This window comes from Rutilus rutilus (genome assembly GCF_951802725.1).
Source record: "Rutilus rutilus genome assembly, chromosome: 8".
Lineage (NCBI taxonomy): Eukaryota > Metazoa > Chordata > Actinopteri > Cypriniformes > Leuciscidae > Rutilus > Rutilus rutilus.
Genome location: NC_140222.1, coordinates 29,924,131 through 29,931,600, shown reverse-complemented (window position 1 = coordinate 29,931,600; position 7,470 = coordinate 29,924,131). Strand labels below are relative to the sequence as shown.

At 33.5% G+C, this 7,470-nt stretch overlaps 1 protein-coding gene across 14 annotated transcripts in view; it reads left to right on the top strand.

The window, feature by feature from the left end:
- ptprc (protein tyrosine phosphatase receptor type C) overlaps positions 1–281 on the top strand; it is a 38,317-nt gene extending 38,036 nt beyond the window's left edge. For all 14 annotated transcript variants that reach the window (XM_084417013.1, XM_084417014.1, XM_084417015.1 and 11 more), the window contains one exon: positions 1–281. This exon is cut by the window's left edge and continues 679 nt beyond it. The gene's annotated coding sequence lies outside the window, so the exon portion shown is untranslated.
- Positions 282–7,470: the final 7,189 nt, after the last annotated feature.

Below are 7,470 nucleotides of genomic sequence, written 5' to 3'. Positions count from 1 at the left end.
TGAATGTATTGTAAAATAAGACCTTATCGTTTTGTATACAAACGATATTTTTTTATGTTAGTGTTCTAGTATGGAAATTGTATCAAAGCACAATCTTACTGCATCTAAATTATGTTCGAGAGCGTTGACAAAAAAAGGCAAAGAATTATGACTTTGCACTACATGGCTGTCATCAAACTATCTTTCATTTCACTGTTTTTTTTTTCCCAATCGCTCAATACTCGTTTCATTTTAAGCAGATGTAACTTAACAAAAAACAATAAAAGATAGCTTGAACAATACGACTGTTGTGTTTTAATTCATTATAAGGGGGGATAACACGAGCAACAGCAGTGCTGATGCAGGTTGGACCCTCTTTATGGTTTATTTCACCCGTTTCTGTCAAACTTGGTCTAGAAAAAATGAAAAACCATGCGTAATATGCTTAAAAACAAGCCTTTGTAATACAAACATGAGCCACAAGATGGCGCTTGCCAACAAAGAAGCGACTACAACAGACTTTCCATCAAGCTTTTTCTAGTATGAATAATGGTTGTACATTTTAAATACAAATTTCTTTGTGATGATAGACTGGTGAATATGTGAGTTATTGTCACATAATATTTTAATATGATTTGTGAATGCATTTACATGTATGCATTTAATAATATTTTAATATAAATGTGAATGAGAGTATAAAGATGTTTTACTTGTTTAAAAAAAAAAACTCAAAATAGGCTATAGTGTAATTTTTTTTTTTTTTTTTTTTTTTACTGAAAGTATGGTTTTGTTGACTGAGGTCTCTGAAAAACTATTTGTCTCACTTCATTTCATTTTCCCCTTTTAACTCGGTAAAAGAAAAATGGGGCATCAATGGCCCTGCAGTGATTCAGGAGATAGAAACGATTGTCTTCTCATAACACACTGGAATAAAAAAATAAAAAAACAACATATAACCTATATACATTCTTAAAATCATTTTAGTATAGGGCCAAATCCAGAGGCCAATTGTAGGTGATTTGTTGTATGAAAGGAGAATTTAAAGATTATATATATATATATAATTTTGCTTTTACACTTAAAGATGAAAATTTAAAATGATACAGCGTATCAAAATATCATTTTTCACTCCTTGATATGATCTAATTATGGGGTTTAATTTTGACCTTTAACTGTAAATAAGTGCTAACGCTTGTGAAGATTATAAAGGGCAGCACGAGGTGAAGGCGAGCGGGTTTCGCTGTCTGTACGGGTCACAGAGGGAAATTCCCTTTAAATAAATCATCAGTGAATCTGCGGAGCAACATTTGCATTCAGCTGTCACGTGTAACTCCACCCAGCCGTGCAATTATCATACCATCTTCCGTGCAACATTTGTGACGGATGTTTCCCTCTTTGAACATATACTGTAGGCCTAGGTTTATTTATTTATGTAAAAGTATCAGAATCAGCCTCTAGTGTATCTCCAGTATAGGTTATATATGTGAAGCTGGCCTTATTCTCTCTGTAATTAGTGTGTTTCTCTGTTTCGCCTCTAATTGAGCACTTCAAGCTCACACTAAATATAGCAGATAAGTTCAGAGATGCTCAAATGTTCCCTGCGGTTCCTCGTTATGCATGTTAACATGCTATTGGCCACGCTGGATGTTTTGTAACGGGCAGAAAATGAGCGCAGGGCTTTATATTTAATGCTTTATTCACAGCCACTTTACAACTTCTTTCCCTTTAGGACTTTAAGGCACAAACACTGCATTTATAATGAAATTTGTTTTAAATGCACGCAAAATTATGATCTAAAAATCTGAGATTATTAGCCTAATATTTATGTTTACATGGAGTGGGATGTTTTATATTTGTTAGTTTTCTTTAAGTCTTTAGTTGGAGCTCATCACATTCACTTTAGAAACAAAAATGTAAAAACAAAAAAACGTTTTTTTTGTTTTTAATAATAAAATGTAACAATTTTGGTTTAAATGTAGGGCTACAATCAATATTTGTTACACAGGCTAATCTGAAATTATTACAATATTTAGGCTATGTCTTATTTATTTTTAAACCATTTATTTTTCTTTGTTTGTTTGTTCTTTTTGTTAGTCTTCTTGGAAGAAACACAAACAGATCACCTTTAAATTGTAATTAAAAACATAAAGTGTAATGATAAACTACTTTTTTTTTTTTTTTTTTTTTTTTTTACAGTAGACCTTATGTAGCTCCGCCTCTTTTCAGCGCTGCGCTCGTTGTCTTTTGACTTCCGGTCTGTATTTTCACAGCGATTTTGCGTGTTTATTAATGAACGGCTCGTTTTCAAATCTTCCCGGTCGACTTACATTTGTTAAGTCATCTGCTTTAAACATTACAGTCCTCATGATAACTTTTGTTAACTTTACATTAAGTATATCCTCTTCAAAAGTTAATTACTCCTGGACAGAAATGCCATAGAAATATACAGAGCGACCGCAAAAACGGAAGTTAAGACAATATTCTAAAGATGGCGGCGCCCTCGTTTCTCTGGCGCATAGTGTCAACAAACCGAATTTCTAAGATGTTTGCATTTAAACAAGTGTTGCAAACATTCCCCCATCTGTTATTGGTCGAAAAATCTGGTAGTGCCACCCAAAACTCGCAATATTGTCAGAGAGCTGCGATCGTGGCTATTTGTTTTTTTTTTCTTAGAGCATGTATTTCTTAATATCTGTCAAATAGTCAGACATTTTATGTATGTTCGCACATTTTATGTGGGTCCGTTCACACCAAGGACGATAACTATAATGATAAAGGTATCTAAAAAAATTTCTAAATATAAAAGAATATCAGAATCCACACCACAACAATAAAGATAACGCACAGAGAAACAATATCGTTCGAATCACTTTCAGAACATTTTTTTCAACTGATGATGAATGGTTAAACATTGATAGCAAAGACTATAGAATAACACTCTTTGTTGATAGCTAATCAGAATCTATTCTGCTTTTATAGCTTGGGCATTTAAAGTGACAGACGACGACTGGGGCGGCACAAGGTGTGATTATCATTATTGGTGTTAGCAGGTCTTTATTCTAAAAAATAATGATAATTTAAACCAACCTAAAGGCCCGTTCACACTAAGAACGATAACTATAGCATAAATATAACTACATAGCGTCCACACCAGCGCTGCTGCAGGTTTGTCATCTGCCGCTTTAAATGCTCGAGCAGGGTGGATCCTGATTGGCTGTCAATATTTTCATCCTTAATCAGCTGGAAAAAAAAAAGTTCTGAAAGTGATTTCAACGTTATCGTTCCTCTGTGTCATTATTCAAAGTTGTGGTGTGGACTCTGTCATTCTTTTATATTTAGAATGATTTTTAGAACTGTATATTTATCGCTATCGTCCTCGGTGTGAATGGGCCTTAAGACACAGGCCTGCATTATACCCTTTGGACATATCAAAGATTCATTCATTGATGGATCAATGACTATAAATGTCTTGACACACATGTGGCTCCTACAGGGACGTCCCGAGACAGATTCAGATGGCCAGGCCTCAGGTGACGCTCTGCTCCACAGCTGGAGACCCATAACATCAGTAACAGCATCTGACTGTGGAGATGATGAGCAGGTCTGGCTTTGAGGGTGTGCACTTATACCCCATTTTACATTCAGATGGATGAAGTGACCCGCGAAGACACAGTAACTCTGCTTCCATTGAGAGACGGCATGATGGAGCTTGCAGCGAGTGTGTTTCAAGGTTTTTGAGCGAGGTGTACACGTGACCGTCTGAGACGGCCCAGCCCCAGACTGAGTATTCTAATGCAAACAAGGTCTCTCAGCGCACAAAGAGGCTACATATCTCATACAAAAGATGTGTTGAGCCCGGACACAACCCACACAGTGTCCAATGTCCTCATACAGTCATGTTTTGTCTCTCTCTCTCTCTCGTTCTGTGTGAGTCTTGAGTGGTACAGGCCTGGAACAATGAGGAATTCACACACAAACACACACTTAAACACACTTGGTGTTTTAGTCTCTTCGGATCACGTCTGGTATGATGTGTGAATCCAAGATGAAGTTTTCAACGTTTTAGTCGTGTCCATTTTTGAGCAATTTTATATCATATTAATTATTTACGCATGCATCCCACAGTAACACAATTTATTGAAAGCCAAAATCAAACTGTTATAATATTATTAGTGAGGCGTATATGCAACATTTTACATTCATTTAACATTACTATGTTTTTTTCTTTGGACAAGGTCACATGGTTTTTGGACATTCAGTGCTATGTATAAAAGTACCATTAATTTTTTTTTTTATTGTACATTTGTATCATGGTAAAACCATGGTATGCAGGGAAGTAGCATGGAGTACTGTACAAATACAATGGTATTTGAATATGGCAAACATTCAGTTAAAAGTACAAAAGTATTATGTTTTATAGTACATAGCACATATAAAACTGGTACCGTGATGTATCAGATGGTGATACCATGGTAATTTGATGTAAACAATAGTACTGAAATGTATGCAAAAGCATAATTTTATGGACATGCTTTATGGTATTCTTTGAAGTACTGTGGAACACCATTTACTATTAATGACAGCAACTTTATTTGAATTGTTGGACATGGTAACATGCAAATACGTTTTTTTGGGGGTATGTTTGTTTTGTAGTACTGTGGAGTGTCATGTGCTATAAACACCAAATACCATAAATGACATCCATTTTGTTTTGTTTGGGTGGATACGGTAACATGCAAATACCATTTCTTTGGACAATGTTTTGTTTTGTGGTACTGTGGAGTACCATGTACACATCAATTGCCATAAATGACTGCCATTTTTTTTTTTGGACACTGTGACATGCAAATTATATTTATTTTTTTGGGGACGTTTGTTTTGTGGTACTGTGGTGTGCCACGTAAACACCATTTACCATAAATGAAAGCCATTTTGTTTTGTTGGATACGGTAACACAAATGTCATTTTTGGACAGTTTGTTTGGTGGTAATATGGAGTGGCATGTACACAACAATTATCATAAATGACAGCCATTTTGTTTTTTGGACACTGTAACATGCAAATACCATTATATTTTGGACATGTCATGTAAACATCAAGTACCATAAGTGACAGCCATTTTGTTTTGTTGGATACGGTAACAAGCAAATACCATTTTTTGGGACATGTTTTGTTTTGTGGTACTGTAGAGCACCATATAAACATCACTTGCCATAAATGACAGTCGTTTTGTTTTGTTTTGTTTTGTTTTGTTTTGTTTTGTTTTGTTTTGTTGGAGACAGTAACATGCAAATACCATTATTATTTGGAAGTTTTGTTTTGTGGTACTGTGGAGTTCCATGTAAACATCAATAACCAAAAATGACAGCCATTTTGTTTTCTTTGATACGGTAACATGCAAATACCATTATTTTTTGGACATGTTTTATTTTTTGCTACTGTGGAGTGCCATGTAAACATCATTTGCCATAAAACTGTTTTTTTTTGTTTTATTTTGTTTTGTTTGATATGATAACATGCAAATACCATTTTTTGGGACATGTTTTGTTTTGTGGTACTGTAGAGCACCATATAAACATCACTTGCCATAAATGACAGTTGTTTTGTTTTGTTTTGTTTTGTTTTGTTTTGTTGGAGACAGTAACATGCAAATAACATTATAATTTGGAAGTTTTGTTTTGTGGTACTGTGGAGTTCCATGTAAACATCAATAACCAAAAATGACAGCCATTTTGTTTTCTTTGATACGGTAACATGCAAATACCATTATTTTTTGAACATGTTTTATTTTTTGCTACTGTGGAGTGCCATGTAAACATCATTTGCCATAAAACTGTTTTGTTTTGTTTTGTTTTATTTTATTTCGTTTTGTTTGATACGGTAACATGCAAATATCATAATTTTTTTGGACATGTTTTGTTTTTTGGTACTGTGGAGTGCCATGTAATCATCATTTGCCATAAAACTGTTTTGTTTTGTTTTATTTTATTTTGTTTTCTTTGATACGGTAACATGCAAATACCATTATTTTTTGAACATGTTTTATTTTTTGCTACTGTGGAGTGCCATGTAAACATCATTTGCCATAAAACTGTTTTGTTTTGTTTTGTTTTATTTTATTTCGTTTTGTTTGATACGGTAACATGCAAATATCATAATTTTTTTGGACATGTTTTGTTTTGTTGTACTGTGAAGTGCCATGCAAACATCATTTGCCATAAAACTGTTTTGTTTTGTTTTATTTTATTTTGTTTTGATACGGTAACATGCAAATACCATTATTTTTTTGACATGTTTTGTTTTTTGGTACTGTGGAGTTCCATGTAAACATAAATTACCATAAATGACAGCCATTTTGTTTTGTTTTGTTTAGTTGGATACGGTAACCTGTAAATACCATTATTTTTTGGACATATTTTGTTTTGTTGTACTGTGGAGTGCCATATAAACATCAATTTCCATAAAATTGTTTTGTTTTATTTTATTTTATTTGATATGGTAACATGCAAATACCATTATTCTTTGGACATGTTTTGTTTTTTGGTACTGTGGAGTTCCATGTAAACATAAATTACCATAAATTACAACCATTTTGTTTTGTTTAGTTGGATACGGTAACCTGTAAATACCATTATTTTTTGGACATATTTTGTTTTGTGGTACTGTGGAGTTCCATATAAACATCAATTTCCATAAAATTGTTTTGTTTTGTTTTATTTTATTTTATTTGATATGGTAACATGCAAATACCATTATTCTTTGGACATATTTTGTTTTGTGGTACTGTGGAGTGCCATATAAACATACATTTCCATAAAATTGTTTTGTTTTGTTTTATTTTATTTTATTTGATATGGTAACATGCAAATACCATTATTCTTTGGACATATTTTGTTTTGTGGTACTGTGGAGCGCCATGTAAACATCAATTTCACATTTGTTCTGTTCTGATCTGTTTTGTTTTGGTTTTCATGGTAACATGGCATACCATTATTTTATAGACATATGTGTACTTTTTCATAAATTATTTTCTTGCATGTTTGGATTTTTTTATATATATATATTTACTTTTTTTATATATATATATTTCAGGACATTTTTCTGGTCATATGTGATAAATCAGTTACAATTCAAAGGTTATTCATTGTAAATAATAATAATAATTATTAATAATAATAATTATAATTATTATATTGCATAAGATGGCCAAGCATGATGTAGAGATATGTGTTTTGCCATAGTGAAATCATTTGTGTTATGTTGTGGCCCTTACAGCCTGTATACAAGACCTTTTCAATTGAGCGTGGCTCACAGGACATCACGGCAGTAAATGATACATGTGCTGGACTAATTCATGATTGTATGTGTAGTGAATGGGTGTGCCTGGCAGGGCCACTGTCCCAAATAACTGTGACGCTCTATTGCATGGCTCATTGTTGCGCGATAACACAGCGCCGGAATAACAGACGCCCCCACCCCCTGGAACACCAA